This window comes from Zonotrichia albicollis, chromosome 11, assembly GCF_047830755.1.
Source record: "Zonotrichia albicollis isolate bZonAlb1 chromosome 11, bZonAlb1.hap1, whole genome shotgun sequence".
NCBI lineage: Eukaryota > Metazoa > Chordata > Aves > Passeriformes > Passerellidae > Zonotrichia > Zonotrichia albicollis.
The window spans coordinates 5241481-5262596 of record NC_133829.1 but is presented as its reverse complement, the minus strand read 5'-3'; positions in this window follow the sequence as shown (position 1 = coordinate 5262596).

Genomic DNA, 21116 nt, shown 5'->3' with positions numbered 1-21116 from the left:
TTTGGTTTTTTCATTCCTTCATGTGAAACTATCTTTTACAATGGTTTTGGATTTCTTTTTCTATCTAGCTAATACCAGTTTCAGAGGTGGGAATCCACATAACTCCAAAACTTCAGCCCATGAAAATGCTCTAAGAGAAGAAAGGAAAACCAAGCAAAGTGTGGTAAAAGTCCATGTCATCAGGACACCAGAGCTCTGATTTCAAGTGTTCACCATTCCTCATAGACTAATGTTGGCTTTGCTCCTTTTGGATGCCCAGGATGATTTTCTCAATATCTGTGAGTGGAGAGGAATTAGATTTCTAATTGCCTTTTTCCATCCAGCCAAAAGCTGGCATAGGTTATCTTTCTCTTCAACTTTGATTCAGCCACTCAGAAAAACTTTTCAAATAGCTCAACTCTTGACCACATTAGTTTATTTTATCAATCAAGCTTTGATTCACTGATAATAAACACATCAGTATAATTCTTGGACGTGTTCACGAATAATAAACAGAAAATGAAGATTACGCTAAAGCTGGTCAGACAATGGGATTTTTTTCTACAAAAAATAATTTGTTGATAAAATATAAAAACCAGACTTAAAATGTTTTCATATGTACCATTTAACATTTCTTCTAACTAATGAGATTTCCATCTCCTTTCAACATAGGGGCACCTCTCAAAGTCTGAAATTCCCCCACATAACAAGTCCAAAGCAGACAGTTAATCCTTGGACTTTGCAGAGTTCCCTTAACCAGACCTACAGACACAAATTTTAAGTTTCTCAGTCCCATTTTTTCATTATTATTGTGTGTCCTGTATTTTTCTCCCCTTCTGATATCATGATATTCTATGAAATTCAGACTGCATTAGAGGTCTCTGGTCTGTACACAGGAAAATGGAAATTTGAAATCTAAACATTAAATGAGAAACCCATCAGTAATCCTCCTCTCGTACCTACATAACTACTTTTCTTTTTAATTATGCAACCTCATTATATTTAAACCAATCTCTTTGGGGTGAAAGGATATGCTTTTGATTTTTATATAATTCAATATATATTTTATATAAATCTGAATGTTGCATTTATCTTTAAGGTATGACACATTTTTCTTAAGTCCAGCCTAAAATTTTCAAATTGCTGATGATTTTTTAAACTTTTATTTTCATTTGACATTTCAAATTCTTTATCAAATAGCAGGAAAAAGTCCAGCAGCGATACTGTTATCTGCTCTTCCTTTCCAATTTAGTTGGTTCTTGGATTCCAACAGAAGCCAAGCTATGAGTTACCTCATTCAGAATTAAATTTAAAGCTCACACAGATTGTCTTGTGTAGGGAGGGAAAAGGTTTCAATAATGGAAGTTTTCCCAGTGCCACTAATGGGAAGTTTCCTAGTGACTTGGGACTTTGTGGACACCTCCTTTGCATAGACAAAGCCATAAATCAATATCTGTGGGTGCTTAACCTCCAAAAACCTGCTGATTTTTGAGTGCTGCAATGGAGAACCCTCCTCCCATTTCTTCCTGTGCAGCTGAGTGATTCCTTCCCACTAACATCTTCCTTTTCTCCCAAGGGGCTGCTCAGTCCCCTAAGTCATTTTTGGCTTGTTTACTGAATCTTCAGTCTGCTCACTCAGGATTAAGGACACCCAACTTAGGTATGATCCTCCACCATGTGCTTTAGTTCCGGGGTTGACTCATAAATAGAAGAGTCCTTAAGCATTAAAAAGAGATTGAAAACTCAGTAAACAAGCTGAAGAAGAGAAACTCAAGATAAGAAGTCCAAGTCTCCCACCACAGAGGCATGAAAAGCACTTTATATAACATATTGTTGCAAAGAGGTTTTTAGTGACTCTGTAATGATTTATAGGTTGCCTTTTGTATTTTTTTATTATTTTTACTCCTCCAAAAACTCTTGTAAGTGAAAGATGGGTTTATTGTGTACCCATTTGTCCATGTTTAGCTCAATAATTTTCTCATTTAAATACTGAGAAGCAGTATGTAGAATTGCTTGTTTTTCTCAAAAAGAACAAATGCCAAAGAACTTAAAGTAATTTCTTTTTTAAAAATGTGTTTCTGCAACCTAGCAATATAAATGTTCTGGAGGTATATTGGATATAAACTTACATAATCTTGGGTATATTTAAAAGTTTCCATGGAAACCATTTCTTTGTCAAAAGAACAACATTGCTCTGGGCTGTTTGTAACCCACACCTAGCACTGTCCAGCTCAGTATGGAGACCAGGAGGTGACTCTGATGGCAGCAAAGGAGTGGTCTTGGCTGGTTTTAGATTTTTTTAGCCAGAGCAGAAGGTGCTAAGCAACATTTCTGCACTATCCACACATGAAAACAGCCACAGTGAGAGAGTTGAGGCAATCTGACCCCTGGAAACCACCAAATGCAAAGACACCTGCCTTCCCTAGCAGGGGCCCTTCTGGTTGTGTTAAGTGCTTCTGGAAGAGGGAATGAGAGTGCAGGGTCTCAGCTCTCCTCAAGCAAGGATATTTGCTCTGCAGGCTGCAGGTTTTCCCTCCAGAATAAGCTGCTCTTCTAATGAGCTCAGTTTTGACAGCAGCATTGCAGCTTGCCAGGAGCTGCTCCCAGTGCAGCATGTCTGCCTGTGCATCTGCAAAGGCGTCTGCAAGGTTGCAGCCCTGATTCTCACACTCCTCCTGGTGCCCTCTTTTGTCCAATTTTTAAAGGCAAAACGGGAGGGGGGAAAGGAAAGGGCAAACGAGTCCAGAGTGACCTTCCTCCTGCCTCCGGAAACACTCCAGCTCGCAGGGGCAGCGAGGTGGAGCTGGGTTTCTAGCTGTCAGCAGCTGGGAGTCAACAGCAGCCCATCTTATCCACTTCAGAAATGAGCCCTGGCTGATTGGACAAATATTTCCTATTTACCAGCTTCTCCCCCCTCCTGGATAATTCTAGGGTTAATCCACCACGCCACCTCCTCAGCCCAGCCCCGTGATATTGACACTTAAGAAACACAGAGCTGTTTATATTTCATTGGAGAGCTCATACTATCAATTTTCACATTAGTGAGTCCAGCTATTGCTCTCTTCTATCGGGATCTATTGAGTGGTGGCAGTAGAGATATCCGCTGTAGTGAAGGAAAAAAAAATACTTAGCTGTCTGATGAAATGTTTTAAATGCATAGGGTTCACCTTGGGGTTGGCTGCTGCTCAGATTTTATCCATTAATAACACGCAGGGCTGCCACACTACTCTCCAGGGCTGATAGGAAAAATAGTACCACTTACAGATCCCCTGGTTTGCCTCGGGGAGAGTGCACCAAATGCAGCACATATCATACATTTCAGGGCTGAAATTTACTCCACAAGAAGAAGAAAAAAACAATAAACAACCCCCCAACCCCCCCAATCCCCAAACATTCTCTGTATTAAAAAACAAAACCCAACCCTATTCCTGAAACACAGACAAAGAAAAGTTGCCATGTAGGCCAGTAGTTGCAGACCTCAAGTGTTTTACTTATGCTATGAAATGCCTCTGGGCAAAACAGGGGCAAGATTTCAGTGTAAACGGCCTTTTTTAGCTTACTGCTCTGCAGGTTGACATTTCACCCAGCAGGGAGAAGAATCTGAATTGTTACAAGGAACTAGGCAGTAAAGAGTAGGCTCTTGGTAAGTCGTCATCTTTCCAGCAAGAAAGCCTCATTTATTTATATTTTCTTTTTTTTTTTTTCTATTCCTACCCCTGAAACAATTCACAGGAAAATGATCATCAGAATAAGAATTGTTAACTGATTAGATTATTGTCGGCATTCCGTACAAGAACATCACCAGGCGCTCAAGGGTAAGTATTATTTTCATCTACTGATGAGGCTAAGAAAGGATTGTGCACCCAATTCCCTGTGCATTAATGATCTGAAGATATTTGGGTTGGGTTGCATTGTTTTCCCCTCTCTTTCAAAGTGAGCCACAGAGCTCTGCTGCCAGGAAGTGTTATTTAAGAATATGAGCTTCTTTTGTAAAGGGAAGGGCATAATTAGATGTTAAGAACTGATTATTGCATTGTTCTCCACAGAGATTTCCAAAAGGAACAGCACTTGAAGAAAGAAGGGAAAGTATGCATTGTGCTTGGAAAGTGAGAGATATCTGCCTTAAACATGCTCTGCCTCTATATCTGAAAACTTTGCAAGAGATGCAACCCAACTTCCAATTGCACATTGCCTGCCAGGTGCCCACTGACCAAATGTACCTGCTGTGAGACTAGGGCTCCCACCAAAAAAACAGAAAAATTCCCCATCTCCTCCAGCAGGAATCACTTGGAACAGAAAACCATAATTTATTTTTTTTTTTTCATTTTTTTTAAGGACTTGAAACAAGCTGAACTTGTGCCTACACACTGCTGTTTCCTGCTACGCCAGCCCCAGGGAGCTGACACACCTCATGCTTCCTCCTCTAGGCACTCAGAGGAGCAAAAGGTTTTTATCAGGCAGCCCTCAGAGGAACCTTGGTAAGAAATAAACCCTCCTGAGCAGATGAGGACTCCTCCAACTCACCCAAACTCTAAAGCACTAAATGTAGGAGAGACCATAGGCATTCATCCATGGTGAACACAGAGGAGATCCAGGCTTCAGGCTGATATCCACTAAGAACCTCTACTATACAGAATAGATGTTCTCCAGGTGCCATCCCCCCAAAAAGTGTTAAAAGTCAAGCAGACTGACCTCATGCATTTCTCTCCTGGCACATTGCTCAGGGGGAACAGCCAACATAGACCTTTAGCTGCTGCTTGAGCTCCATTTGATTGTCAGCAGTGGCAGCTGGGAGGGAATGCCCACCTGACCTGAGCATTCACTTAATTATTCTTCTCAAAGTGAGGAAGGACTGCTTCAGCTTTGCTTAACACCTCCTGAAGCCAGAGAGACATCACCTTCTCCAAGCTGCCTCTTTCTGCTGCTGCTTTTTCCTCCTCAGCCTTCATTACATATCATGAAGGATATGAAGCTCCTCTAAAACACACCTTAAAGCTCAGGCTCCTACCAGGAAAACCCCAGCAGATCCTCAACCCCCGTTTCCCCTCCTCTGCTGGAGTTTCCAGAAGTTCTGATGATGTGGGAAGTGCTGCAGTTTTAAACAATTTGACTTCTTTCTAGCAGTTCTCAAGGAATTTTCCCTCTCTTTCTAGGAGAAAAAATAGGACTTGGTGTTGCAGCCTACTCACAGTGTCCTCACCATTTTCCAAGGTTGCTTCAGATATTTCATTATTAATGTCTTTAAGGCCCACTTTAAAGCTCATTTAGATTAAATCTTCCAACTACTCTTACCAGAATTTTGCTCTAAAACCTCTTGGATGTCATACTAAAAAAAGTTCTAATCCTCAAAATATATGAAACAGAAGTGTAAACCATGCCCTGTACTACCTAAATATCTGCATCTAATCTACATATACAAGCACAGAGGAAAGGTGTAAGAGCACCTCAGCCTTTCTGACCTCAGGTAAAAGGATTCTCCTAGGCATGGTTTTATGCCCTTTTCCCTGTCTTTTGTTTTTTTTGTTTTGTCTCCATTGGACCTCACCTGGATTAAAAAAATTAAAAAATTAGCTCCCTACATACAAGAAATAAATCAGTTTCACATTTTACCATACTTTGTCAAAAAAAGGGCTTCTTCATGACAAGGCAAAGCTCTTGGGACCAAAGCCTGAGCTGAAGTCACCACAGCTTTGGAGACAGGTGTCGCAGTCCTTTTTTCAAATCTGCAATAACAGCCTTTATCTGTATCACAATTAACACACTCTGTGTGCCAAACTGCAACGAACTTGCCTGTTCTCTCTGGACCTGCTTGCAGTCTGAGGTGAGAACTAATGAATTGTCGGGGCCACAGGAGGAGGACAAGGACGGGGAAGGAATAACAGTACAAACATCTGTGTGTAGAGGACAAAGCTCTTCACAGTCTCCCAGGTTATGCAGCCACTTTGTAAGTATTTGGCAGCCAAGCCATCCCTTTCCTTGCAATCACTCTGTTTGCTTAGGAGCAAACCCAAATTCGGTTTGCACCGGAGTTTGTTTGAACACATCCCTTCGCTCCATTGTTGTGATTCGGGATTTTTCTTTTTTCTTTTTTTCCCTTCTATGCATCTTCATCCTTCATGGTTGATTTGGATTATGATGTAAACTAAGCGAACATGACACAGCTGCTGTCTCCAATAACTAAGGAGATGCCGGCTGCCACTCACCCCGGCACTTTGGTGCTTCACAGCAGGGCTGGTGGGCTGATGGGGGCCCTCTCCTTTGGCATCTGTCTGTGCCATCCTCGCGCTGTTTGCTGAGACAAAACCAGTGATGTTTGCAGCATATGGGCCGCCAGAACAGGGGTCGTTTCCCTTATTTGCCAACAAAGTAAAGGACAAGGCCCAGTGGAATGGGGATATACAGAGGAGAGCTGGCGCCATGGTGGCAGAAGAGGAGACCAAAGGCAGGAAGGATCCCAGGAGTCACCTCTGCCCATACATCCCTTTCTTGTGACATGTGGAGTCTCAGAGCTTTGCATGGGCTGCTTGATGCTAAGCTCTGCGAGTCTTGATCAGCTGAGCTGACGCTGCCAAACCAAACTCATCTGGCTGAGGTGGACACCTCACCTCAGATACAAAGCCTGACTCCAAACCTCACTGAAAGCTGAGAAAGATTTTGTTGACAATCAAATTCGTGTAACAGCTAACAGAAAATAAATCACTTCCATCTGCGTGCTCTTGGACTAATAAAGGCTTGGTCTGAAACTGGAGGAGCCAAGAACCTGTCAGGGATCCAATCTAATTGTATATCTAACCTGATCAGAAGTAAGAATAATTGGAAACCTCTCAACTAGATTGTTCTTCTTAACTTACCGGGACAAGCCACACACCAACAGCTTGCACAATCTGACTTCTGCAAACAAAAGCAGTCTGGATAATTTTGGAGAAGACACTGAGCATTCAAACTTCCAGGTTAGCTGTCTCTGTTTGCTGCCAGGAAAAGAAAATTAGGCACTTTTTCCTTCAGAGTAGTACCTCTAGGCACAAGGTTACAGCACTGGGCATGTTTTAACATATAGGCTGTGCTGAAACAGAGAACTTGAGGAAGATGCTCAGCAAAGAAAAATAGCTCTGAATAGAATGATGTCTGCAGAAACCTGGGATGACAAATCTACTGCAATATGAAAACATATGTATATAGCATTTTGAATTTAAACGGTGCCCTGCATAGCAGATATAGCTCAGATATTTATTAAGATTCAGATTCATGAAAAATATCTCCCTTTTTGTTAGAAATTTTTGTCTGCAAAATTTAACTCACTTGTGTGTGCTCTCATAATATTCAAGTATTCTTCAAAATTGCTACCTCTCTTTCTACGTCTATAGCAATGCTTACCTAAGTCTCCATCTTTCAAAGTATCACTTATAGTATCTGAGAACCTATATATTTTTATAAAACCCTTCATTTTGGGAGTTCACTATTTGCTCAAATTGTCTGGGAATTATAGGCTCAGAGGGTGTTATTTCTATCTGATAATTTTACAAAAATCTTTACATTTAAAAAAATATGTGGGTTTTTGTGTGATTATTGTTTTATATCTTGCTCAAATTTAAATAAATATCACTCCCGAAAAAAATATTATCAGACTTTTTTAGTGTTGTGTCAATTATATCAGGGATATACATTAAAATGCATGTTTCAATCCATGACCATGTGGCTCTACCTCTTGATTGAGTAAAATGTTTACCAAAAACCTTGAGTGTTTTAAAAAAATGAGCAGAGTTGTATCTATGTATGAAAAGTAAAAATGTTGTAAATAAGGGAGTTGGCTTTTTTTTTTTCTCTCACAGTTTCAAGCTTCACTTTCTAACTTAAATGCATAAAGATTTTTTTTTTTGTCAGCTTCAGTGCAGAGAAACATTAAAATTCATCTCACCCCAAACCTTTGTCGGGAAAAAAAGATGTTAAATATCAGCAAATGGATCTGATAAGCTGCAGACTATTTCTGCTGTCAGAGAATGACTGTAGGACAAAAACACATGTTCAGGATTTGACATCCCTTGGCATCTTGTAAATAGCCTGCATGAATCCACACCTAAAAACTGCCAACACAAGCAAAATTGTGCCCAAGTTTCTTGTAAGTTAAGCAAGCAAAGCAGAGACATGAAACGTGGTTGGATTGAATATAGAAACCTAAAGACCCCCAAAACTGACCTTGAGATCATTTTAGCGAAAGATCTTCTCTGCACTTTTGCAGCGCCAGCCTGATTTTCCCTGTATAAAGAGCTCTGTGTGTGTGTGGATGGGTGAATGTGCAGGACTGCGTGATAAACACGTTATTAGGGAAAAAAACCAACAACTTTCCATGGAAGAATGATAAGAAAAAAGAACTGCTGAGTAATACAAAAGAGACTCTTCCTTTTTCTTTTTTTTTTCTTTTCCTTTTTTTTTTTTTTTTTTTTTTTTTTTAAGGATTCATTCCTTAGAAGAAATGAGAAGTAATCCCTTGGCCTGGTTTTCTTCCACTTCAATTCCACCCCCTCACCAAAAGAAAAACTTTTTTCTGATTTGTGATTCAAAGGACATCTCTTCCCTGTCTGGATGGCAAATTGTTTTCTCCTTTTTCTGTACAAAAACCACCAAGAACAACAAAGAAAAGGTTAAAAAGAAGGAAAGGAGGGAAATTTAGAAAGATGAGGAGGAAATCTGTTTCAAGAACCAATTTCTTCTGATACAACATCAATGTTTGGGCCACAGATGCAGGAAGAGATTACTTCCCTTCTTTTCCCCAGTCCCTTTATTTTTCAATCTCTCAATTCTTTTCAGAGATGTTGGTCTTCCTTGCTTGGAATCGGGTTTGCCCACTGCCAGCAGGATATGTCAAACCTTCTGGACTGAATGGAGAAATCTCTTTTTCCAGAAAACCTGGGGATTGTCTCAGCATTTGAGGGACAGATTACTCAGGGGGCTATCACAGCATTAGTGGCATCTGCTGGAAAGGAAATCCACACTGTGGTGGGAGATGCCACAGCCATGCTTATCCCAGTCACCTAAATGGGAGCACATTCCCAAATTTCCCTGGGTGAATACAATTTTTGGGTCTTCTCTATACATAAAGATCAACACCTGTGTGGTCCATGCTGGCTCTAACGCAGACTGCAGGGACAGAAAGGACCATGAGGATAGTTCTACCCTTGGTGTGGCTGGGGCCATGGTGCAAACACACATGGGCACTTTTTCCAACCTGAAAAGTGAGAAGGGAAGTGGGATGGGGTTTGTGGAGCTGAGAAAGGTTATGGAGCAGTCAAGTGCTGTGTGCCAGGACATGGTCGGGCTGGGATCCGGAAAATGATTCTCTCCAAAGGATGTGGAACAGCTGGCAGCATGCCTCCTCCCCTCCTCTTCCTCTGAAGCATCCCTGGAGTCAGGATGCTGGCCATAATTACTCAGTAGTCTGCTTGGCTGCAGCAGATCTTGTATTTCTGGAGAGAATCAATATAAACACTTTCTTTTGTATTTCCTTATTTTTTTCCCCCCTTACCCATTGTAGTGCCTCTTTTTTCATTGTCTGTTGTCTGTCCCCAGCACCAAAGGAAACTGTGATCCCTAATTCCCAGCCTACTATAAAACTGCGTGGTGTGAAACGTAATATAAAAAAAAAAAAAAGAAAAAAAAATTTTTTTTTTCCCCTCCTTTTTGGCAGGCTCTGGAAAAGGCCTGTTTCCTGGCAGGAGAAAAAGCCAGCCTTGGCTTCAAGCAGCCACTGACAATTCCCAGCATATGGTAAGAGAGGGAGCTTCCGCCTACCCCATCAGGTAAGTGCCATCTTCCTCACGGCAGCAATGATCGATGTCACGCCTGGAGAGCGCTGGCTGCTGGGAGAGGAGCCAAGCAGCCAACTGGCCACTACAAGGGAACAGGTCAGGCTGGACAAGGCCTCTGGGTGAGGAAAGCATGCTAGCATAAGCAGGCAACCAGGAAACGTGGTGTCTTAGTGCACCGTCATCTGCCTCGCGTTTTTGGCTCCGTGGCCGAGTTCGAAAGGCTTAATTTGCTTATGCTCACACTTGGGTTTTAGTGCCTTCCAAAGGTGGATTGCAAATGCCTTTCAGCATCATTTGTGTGCTATCCCTTCCCTTCCCTTCCCTTCCCTTCCCTTCCCTTCCCTTCCCTTCCCTTCCCTTCCCTTCCCTTCCCTTCCCTTCCCTTCCCTTCCCTTCCCTTCCCTTCCCTTCCCTTCCCTTCCCTTCCCTTCCCTTCCCTTCCCTTCCCTTCCCTTCCCTTCCCTTCCCTTCCCTTCCCTTCCCTTCCCTTCCCTTCCCTTCCCTTCCCTTCCCTTCCCTTCCCTTCCCTTCCCTTCCCTTCCCTTCCCTTCCCTTGTCAATTCTTGCCATTCTACAACGAGCTTTTCCTTGTTGCTTGGAAGAAGACCTAATCCCACATCCTTTCCAGCTCTGCTCATTGACTCCACATTATTTTGGAGCAGTCTCCCAGAGTACAAAGCACCAAGGAAGTTTCCTTAGATTTGCCCAAATTTTGCCCTGTTTAGTCCTGGACAATGATTCAGCCCCACTTTGGCCTCAGGATCTCCTTCTCCAACCCCATCTTGCACCATGCTCTGCAGTATCACAGGAGGGTTTGGAAACTTCAGAGCTGCAGAGCGAGGACTGTGCATGGCTGCAGCGTGCCTGGGAGGGGGAGGGGGACAAGGCCCTGTGTCATGACCCCACCCTCCCCACAGGGCCCATGGCTCAAAGGACACGGTGAAAAGTGGACTCCAAGCCCCCTTTTCCATGGTATTTCCATGGGATGGTCTCTGCAAGGCAGGTCTGCTCCCCAGGCTCCTGGTGCAGAGAAGCACCTTCAAAGCCCCACCGAGCCATTAAGACCAGTTCCTCAGCTGTAAATCAAAGCAGCTCCATAACACTTTTTTCCTCTCACCTGAGCCCTGACCTGGAGGGACCACATCTTGTGGAGAGAGGGTAATTCATTCTCCATGCTCACTCAATCCATAGACCCTCGGCCAAGGATGCTGATTATTGCTAACCAGGGTGCTGTTTTTTATCGTCCTGGCAGGGCTGAGAGAGCCCTAACTCATTTCACATTGAGCTCTGAATAGCCACTGCTGGTAGGAAGTTTTGGTGAGGACCAAACCGAGCTGCTCTCCATTTATCCTATGGAAGACTGTGCACTTTGCAGCTCATTCTCCAACACAGAAATAAACTGTCAGTGGCTTCTCTTCTGGCACAGATTGATCTAATACAACTGCCTCAGCGCACACTGCTTGTGCAGACAGTTCCAGTGCACATTACTGTCATTTCTGATGCCCTAAAAGCTGCTGCCTTCTCCCTCCCATGCTCTTAAATGCCTTAAATGCTCTTAGAAAGTGTGGTGACACTTTTACGGGTGATGGGGCAAGGGTCACAAGCTGAAACTTTGCATGCCAAGAGATGCAAACAACAGATTCCCATCTCTAGGAGGGAAGCAGGATCTGATTTCCTTTGTCAGTAGGTTCATTCTTTGTGCCACATAATTATAGATAAACAGAAAGAAACACACAACATGCCTTAAATTAAATTCAGAGTTCTCTGATTGCCACGTTAATGGGAGAAAGGTTAGCCCAAGCAAGTGCATCTCTGACTGCTGTAGGAAATCAAGCTGCAATGGGAAGTGTAAAGCAGGGGGTTACTTTCTAGAATCTATTGTAAAAATCTGAGCTGAGCCATAGCTTTGCCAGTCAATGCCTGAGTGCCATCAGTGACCAAAAGTGCTACAGGACAGTAAACAAGGAGTAGAGCCATGTCCATAAGTTTATTCACCTAAACTATGAGGCAGCAATGGGTGCTGATCAGCAAAACAACTAATGCAACTCATTTTCAGATGTCTGTGTTCATGGTGAAATGATTTTGTGCCCTTGCACTGGAAATATATGGGTGCTCATGCTGCAGAGGTATTATAAAATGTTGATCAAAAGCCAGAATACTAAAGTAAATGCTACCACTGCTTCAATCTCAAAATTCTGGTTAAAATGTCAGTTCTAGAAAGTTTACCATATAATATTACAGGGTTTTTTTCATATTTTTTAGTGGGTTTCAATTTTTAATTATAAGGTCTTTCCCTTTTATATAATTTGTTTGTTTTTTTCTACGATACACAAATCAAAATGTTATATACCATGGCAAGCAGCATATACTTTGATCCAGAAAAACAGAAAATCTGTTACAATTTTATGGTGTTATAATCATCCTTTTGGTTTTGAAGTAAACTAAATAAGATAAATATTTCCAGAATTACATTTTAAATGTACTGCTAATACTATTGGCACAACATGAAACATTTACCATGAAACTGAAAAATAAAAGGTCAGTGTTTAAAACAAACAAATTCCATCCCATCATGTTTCTACACAAAATATCCACTTAGCCTAATTAACTACAGCTCCTGAGCATCAGTGAATGGATTTTCACATTTAACAAGTTCCATGGAGTTCAGCAAGAATGATTATTTCTTTTGAATAGTCATGCTTAAAGAATACTGCTGCCCATCATACGGGATTCATTACCGCTGGGTTTCAAGAGTCTGTCATCCACAGAGGGAGCAGGAATGATTCCATATGACTTAGGTGACAAATCATAAAACATAAAAAATGAATAGCTAACAGCTGTCTGGACTTTTCCTGCTGCAAACAGTTTCCTTCAAGTTGATATTTCCTCATGCTCCTAATTTTCCAAAGAAGACAATCCAGATGTTCCAGCTGCACAGTACAGGTATCTCCAATGCAACCAGCATCCACAGAGAGATCACCAAAAGGCTTCTCTGCTTTTCTCTTCTTCCCCTTGTCTATTCTTTTCTTTCTTTTTTTTTCCTTCCTCAGTTTTTTATTTCTCCTCAGCAAGAGTAAAACTTGAGCGTGGCCAGGTGTTTTCACTTCAGAGGCTCCAATGGCAACAACAACTCCAGTGCTTTGGAAGCTAACAAATTTGTTGTGTCACAATTGATAATCAACTCTAGTAAAAGAATGTCCAAATCAATTGAGCTTTAGCAAGGGCAAACTGACTGGACACAGCCAGACTCCCAGCAAAAGTAGGCCAAGCTTGATAAATTTGCCCTTATTATAGCTATTGATGTTTAAATTTCTTCAGGGATGTTGTTACATGGGTGCCTAGTGGTGACAGAGGTACGATGACCTCCTTCGATCCTTAATCTACACCTGTTAGTTGGCTCCCTAGTTGCTTGTGAGTATACTCAAGCTTAAAGGTTAACAAAAGAAAAACAGGCCAAGTTTACGCGACTGCAGCAACGGATCAATGCAGAGTAAATAACCTTCTCTGTCTTATTTCCCCAAGCATTATTGATCCGAGTTCTTTGTTCTTTGTCATGTTTCTGTCTTCTAATCCCGGGGGACGCTAAACGATCGGCTCATATTGGACATGTTAACTGGCACATTATGACAGCTACCATTTTGTCACTCAATGTGGTGCTATATATAAAGAACCCTTGGTTCAGGGGTTTCTGAGCTGCTCTCTCCAAAACAAGCCTCCCATACCTGCTTTTTACTTTTGGCTTCCTTTGTCTGCTCACCCCTGCCCCTTAGGTATTTTATCTAGAGGTCTGCCATAGCACTAACATTTTTTTTCTTTTATTATTATTATTAATTGCACTCCTAAAATTTCCCCATCCTTAAAGATGGACAATAACCCAACAGTTAAAAATAATAGACACTTTTGCAGCATTCAGTGCACGGCAGGAGTTTCAGGCAGCAGCAAGTGCTGGTATCAATTCTGACCTGTCGGGGCTTGTTGTTTTTTTATTTAGGAACAGGAGCCCTTTCCTTTCATTATCAAGGTTACATTTAAAGGATATTGTGCTTTCCTAAGTGTTCTCAATGGATTTCTATGGGATATTACAGATATCACTCTGCCCACACTGAGCCCAGCCTCTGTCTTTCAGCCGAGTGGATGCTCCAAGTACCTTAACGGCTCTATAAACTTGCAGATTTGTGGTGGAAGTCTGTGTTCACTGGGAGACTATTGGATTTCTAACAAAATTAATTGGATTTCCTTCCTTCTGAATGCTCCCTCTACATGCCTATCTCTGAATAAAGACTTGCCAATACTAACTCCCAGAATTATATAGAAAAAAAAAGGGGGAAAAAAAAGAGAAGACGTGAACTTGGAAGGCATGGCAACCTACTATTGCTTATTTAGCCTTCCTCACACTTTATCTAGGACACAGAAAAAGCCTATTCTAAAAGAAAAAGCTTTTACCTTCTCTGCCAAAAAACTCCAAGCAAGGGATCCAATCACTGGAGGAAGTGTTGCGTGCCTTTCTGTCACGGCGAGGGAGAGTCCATTGGCTGAATAGTGTCATATGGATTTAGGACTCCAAAATTCATAAGGCATTTCTGGGTCTGTCTGGCACTTAATGGACAGCGTGATATAGATAGAGGGAGTAGGACTAAATTTTAAACCCAAAAAGAGAATTGATAGTCAGGAGGTAAATTCCTGCCGGCTTCCCCATGTATGGCATTTCACTGTATTAGCCATCACTAATCACCGTGCAAATATGCTCTGTTCAGTGGACAATAATAGCATTATGACTTTCCTGCCACACAATCTTATCTTTCTCTAAGTCACAGCTGAGTCAATCTGTGCTTTGAACAGGTATTTTTGCTAATGCAAAGGAATCCAGGGGAAAAAAAAGCCGTTGTATATTTCAATTGAATTTCAAGTTCCTTCACGTCTCCATAGCTGATAATTAAACCAACTGACCTGCTTCTGCATCGAAGCCTGCAGGAAATTAAGCAGATAATACTCTTTAGGTAGATAGGCTTTGGGGGATAGTTTATTAGAAAAAAAAAGGATGAGCCCCCAACCAAAAAAATAACATTGAACTGTGAGTCTCGAAACAGCCTCATCATTTGGCTATGGGGATCTCCCCCTTTTTTACACTGATAGCAGGGTTTGGAGAAATTTTAGCTGGAACTCTTGAAAGGAGGACTAAAAAAAGACATGTGAAGAATTTGTCCCTGCTAGGCTCAGTCATTGATACCTAAAAACCCATCTCAAATATTTAGTAGATTATTCCAATATTAATCTTTCACAGATGGCATGTTCCTGTTTCTTTTTCTCTTTTATATTTTTTTTTCAACTCAAACCACTAAAATATGCTAAAGCCACAACTGGAACCTGGTTCACTGTCTATCTACAGAAACCTATTATTTGATTTGAAATGGTTTTGTTTTCTTTTGACATGCTGGAAATATATCCTTAAAAGACATTTTCATCTCCATAAAACATTTGTGTTTTTTGGACTTGCTGAAAAACTGAAAAATCCAGGGGTCAACCAGATTTAACAGTTAATTTATTCATTATTTGTCTTTCCAGCTGCAATTACTTTGGGGCAAACCCAACATATGCTAATATTTTTATAGTATGCCTAAAATGTCATAATAAATTCAAATTATTAATAAAACTGACATGTAAAAGTGTGAGATACCTTGTATGTGGGCAATATGTGTTATTCTAGTTGAATATTTTGCTCCGTATTTCCAATCACCATGAGGATCTTTTTCAAATATGGGAAGATTTATGGCAGTGTTGTCATTAAAGAGTTGGCTGGCTGCAGAAGGGACACATATACATAGTCCATATATCCACCAGAAATTTAGCATTCACTAGAATAAAGAAATTCTTCTCCGAAGCAAGGTACATAAGTTTTTTCTTTTTCATAGAAGTACATTATTGCTGTCTTGCAGGTGTCAAACAGTATCTCTGTTTTGCATTCCTATAATACGCTTTAAAGTGTTTGAATTTTTCTATTTATTATGTAGCAAGTTCACCTCTACTGCTCAGTAGGATGTTCTGCAAACTGATCTCAGTGTTAGGGTGACATCACTATGTTAAAAATAAGCCATGGTGGCATATCTGTGATAAAAAATAATATTATTATTCAAATAAAACTATATATCAACTGTGCAAAGCTTCCAGTGTGTTTGAAGTGCGTATTTAAAGGAGACAGCCCAATCTCTCTGTTGTGAGAGAAAAGTTATATTTTACTATAATATTTTTATGTGGCTATGAAACGTGATGAAAAAAACATTTCTTAAATGATGTCTTGTTTATATATTAATTTGGCTTTTTCAGCTGTCAGCAATTGAATCCCCTTAGCTATGGAAGGAGTTCAGCTCTCCTGATCTTAAATTCAGTCTCCTTTGAGAGGAAAAATGCAGGTGAGAGACCATCCCAATATTCAGGATTTCAGGTCTTCTGTCCCTTTGGGTGCCAGATTCACTCCCGGATGTGGGAGCAGACTCTGAGGAGCAGACTAAGACTGGCTTTTATAAAGATGTTCAGGGGGAGCTTTTGTTTTGATTTCTTGTGTTGTTCTCTCCGTCTGGCCTTTGCCCCTGCAAAGTGCACTCTTATCCTCCAAACAGGGAACAGCAGCCAATTCTGCATTTTCATACAATTTGTGCTTTGACAGGGCAGCAGTCATATTCTCAGAAATCATCAGGGAATAGGAGTGAGCAGCCTGCATTCTCTCCTCCAAGGGGCCAAGTCACACAAACTGTGAGAATTCTCACAAAGCTGGTTAGCAGATTGAGGTTAAGTGCTCAACTGATTAAAATCTGGTGGAGGGGGGAAACAGCTATGTTGGTTCCTAAATCATACGAGAAGGTTCAGGGTGCTGTGTTTGGGTATTTTTTTAATTTCTTGACAACAGCTGAGAGGATTCTTGGTTTCTTTCAGAGTGTGGTTTCCTTCAGGAAGTGCTGAGGAGTTCAGCTGACCTTACAAAGGTTGATTTCAGTGTTTTCCCCTGGTGAGTGGGTCATTGGGTAAAGGACTAGAGAGACAGATGTGTCAGAAGCTCTTAAACTTGTCAGAAAAGATACTTTGCTTCTTCCTGTAGGAGGCAACTCTGTTCAGTATTGTATAAGGTACTTCTGATTTTCCTTATGGAATAATGAGACTCTGTCACAGCCCTCAGCTGGGGTAAACTGATGTTAATTCCATCAAATTTCATATACTGAAGCTGACTTGCTCTAGCTGGGAAACTGGTCCAGGGTCAGACGTCTGTATACTAAAAATAATATCTTGTTCTAAAGTGTGTATGCATGTGTAGGCTCATGTACAGCTTGGCTGATTTGAGATCTTGGAGAATTTTTAACATTATTAGTAATATTCCTCCTTTCCCCTCTTTTCAAAAAGGACATTTCCATAAATAAAGCTTTTAGACTGTTCAGCAGATTTACCTCCTGCCCTCTCAGGCACACCCTAACCTCTTCTAATAATACAAATGTTATCTTAGTCTAAAAAGTTATTTTTGTCCTTGATGTGCATTTTGTACTCCTGTCAAGGGCCAGAAAAGAAAGAAATCAGGGGCAGTGTGAGGAAGGGTCAAACTGAGCATGAAAAGATTCCTCTGCCTTCATGTAATGTACAAATCAGGATTGTTAGAGCAAACAGCCACCAACGAGCCACATTATTCATAACACTTCACAGTTTTCTCATGGAAGCCGACAAATGTGCATTGCCTGAACATATTTTGTTAATTCGTTGGGTTTTTGCTATGAATACAGCTGAATAATTTCAGAGCATTTTCCTGACAGTAATGAGTGGTGCTTTGTACCTTCTCTGGGATGCACATTGCTACTGTTTTGCTCATTTTATGGATGGGAAATCTGAGGCATAAAAAAGAACGGGTCAAGTGCAGGATTATGGAATTAAAAGAAATCTTGACAATTTTTAATTACTATCTAATATTCTATAAAAACTCTAAAATACCTAATTATTCTGGGTCCTCAGTTATTGGAAGCATAATATTTTAAAGAAGAGCTAATACATTTAATTAAAAGATGGCTAAGTATTTATTGAGAGCATATTTTGGGGAAGAGTTATTAGATTTGACTAAAGCATGGCAAAGTATTTTTGTATTGCTTAGTGAATCTTTAGATGCTAGAAACCTTTGGACCATTTGTTTGATCTTCATATTTAAACATGATTTTAACAGTAACAGTTCACCCATGGCACTAAGAGACATCAGTTGCAGAAAAACACACTAATACGGACCAGAGCTGAATTAAACTGTGTTGATGGAGATAACCAGTTGCATATGTTTTTAGTTAGCAGGAGCCAAATCAGATAACCACCATACAGAAACACTGGGCCTGATGGACATTTTTTAAAATATTTTTCTGAGAAAAGACTGGATTGCAGCCTGAATCCTGGGTACTACGTTCATCCGTTTGTACTCGGCAATCAGGAAAATGAAATTCTGGATAAAGTGAAAAGATGACTGGAGAGGAAGGAAGAGCAAAGTATGTGAAGGGCAAAGACATAAACATTGGTGCTGTTCTCTTCATGTTACTAGACAAGGACCTTCTATTGATTTCTCCGGGCATGCTTGCACTTCCTTCCTTCAGTGACTAATGATACGCCCTTTGGGTTATGATGACACTGCATTTCATAGGCCTGCAGGTCGAATTCCTGATGTATTCTCTGCCTGGCTCTTACTTTAAGTCATTGTCCTGCTCCAGGCCAGGCTCTTCTTAAACGTGAGGCAAATAAGAAAGGGAGATAATTTACGTCGTGCGTCGCAGGTTGGAGAATAAACTCAACACTTCAAGTAGGTTCAAACATAGCTGGATATTGTCTGAAGCCTCATTTCCAGTCCGTGGCATAGCATCGAGTCTGGTGTCTTTAATGTTTTTCTCACAACAGTTTCCAGAACTCTGTTTCCTTCTGCAGGAGCCCCAAAGTGCATATGTGTTAGGCACACATTTCCTCGCCCACCTCTGCGTTGGAACACAGATTTGTTTTAACTTTGATTAACAATCCTCCACAGAAATTTAAAGAAAGCAGTGACTGATTCTTCTCTCACTTTCAGTAAATTAGGAATAATTCCCCTCTCCCTCCCACCCCTAGGCCATGGAGTTAACATAAATAATGTGAAACTGGTGAAGGTGACAGAAGAGTTAGGCTAAAAATGAAGAAACCTACTGCCTTCAACACTGAGAATATGGGGCGCAAATTATATCTCGGCCTATTTAATTGCCAGGCAAAATGTGGGACAAGAACTCTTGGGGGCTCCCAGTCACCAGCAATATGAAGGATTTGATATAAGTAGCCCGTAATAGCTGCTCTGGACAACCTTCTTCTCATGTTTAAGAAGCAAAAACAGCAGGAGGTTTTCAGAAGCGTGAAGAAGTAAGCATCTGACGTTCACTTACTTTTAACAAAAGTTTGTCCTGTGGCAACCCTGAGTGCCTTTGAACATATCAACCTATATTCCACCAGCAAACCAGCTTTTGTGCAATGAATTACCCAAGCTCCCCCAGTAACCACCTGGAAAACCAGTAAAACCACCAATGAGATTCAAATTAATGGCATGTAACCTTGAAACTACTGATTTAACATAAAGGTTGGGGTTTTTTTTACAGTACTCAACACTGTTTCTATTGCCTGGAAGAATACTTTTGTGAAGCCAGAGATCCCATCATTTAATGTGCAAAATTTAGGTTGTCAATCAGGATGCCTAAATAGCTCATGTTTGTAACAAAATGTAGCTATCAGGCTTTTTCTTGAGTGTTTCATGATATAAATGGGAATTACTGATCCAGAGATTGAGTTTACAGCTCTGATCTGAAATTTCCAGTCTCTCAAGAGAATACTCTGACTTGAGAAAAAACTTAGAGGGCATAAAAATACATTCCTAATAGTCTAAAAAACCCACTGATATTGAGAAGCCTCCAGACTTTTTTCCACAATTTCCTATTCCTATAGAATACTTGGTACAGAGAATAGTTTAAATAAATGCAGACACACTATCCCTGTCTCGCCTTCGTTTGGTGCTAAATTCTCCAGAGAGGAGAGAACTATTTCTCAGCTGAAGTCTGGGGAGCTGCCTTTGGTTCAACATTTCCTTCTTGAGCTGCACAGTATTTATGTGCTCTTCTGCCAGGTGTTGATAGGAGAGGTTGATCCTTAGGGCTTTATCATGTTTAATCATTTCTCTGGTCGCTACTTAGGGTGGTTCATGTTCCCTCTCCTTTTCCCCACCTGCCCAAACTCCCCAAACAGGGGAGCATGGGGTAAAAAAGGCTGCAGACCACGAGCTGTGGTTCCATTGCTCACCTTGGCAGTGTGATGACATCTGGACATCACAAATTTTGGCACAGGGCAAATAGACCAACAAAGATGGGGATGGAAAGGGAACAGGGGAACTTTCCAAACATTCCTGTGGCTGCTAACTGGGGGGGATGATAGAAACTGGGAAAGCAGAACAACCCCCAAGTCAAATTCCAGTATATTCTTTGAAATCTAATGAAGACATGGGGTCAAGCTTAGGCAGGAATCACACCCACAACATGTGAGCCCCTGAAAATTACCTGCCACAGGCCAGTGAAATGAAGACACACAAATCTGAAGGCAATTTCTTACTCTGTTTTTCCTGTTTTATTTCTCTCCCTTTTACTGCCACCATTAGGAGGTGCTGGCTGGATGCTTTCAGAGTTGTGTTCCAGCGCAGAAACACATTGCACCAGCTGATAGAGAAATACATTCACATACAGGGAATTCCTGAGCCGACTGCTAGTTATAGAAATATTATTCAAGAGCCAAAATTATGTGATCCTTCTTGGAACAAAAAGACCATGAAAATCAGCAAGAATTTTCCTCCATTGAGGATCTGGAAATCTATGCCATCTCTTAATATCCAACAGACTTCTCGAGTTTCTGGTGTGATTTTTTTTAAGTGAAACATATGATAGAAATGGAAAGCTTAATCAAGTTTCCTGAGCTTACTAATTACTCATTCTTTGGGTTTATTTTCTTCCATGCTTTGCCTGACAATTGAACGTGGCAGAGACGTAAATCTGAGAGGTTTGTTTTGCTTTCAACTAGCTCTTAAAACACCTTTTCTATATACACACAGAGATTAAAATAAGAAAGAAAGGATGTCAGCTGTATGATAACAATGAGGAATGGCTGGACAGAGGATTGGACTCCTTAAAATGAGTATGTTTACCATCCCACGATTGATGAATTACCAGGGATTTTAATTGTAAAGCTCTGGCTGCTATTGCCACATTTCACAGACTAGGATCAGCAGCTATTTCATCTACCTGTAATTTTATTTCTTTACCAAGTGCCTGA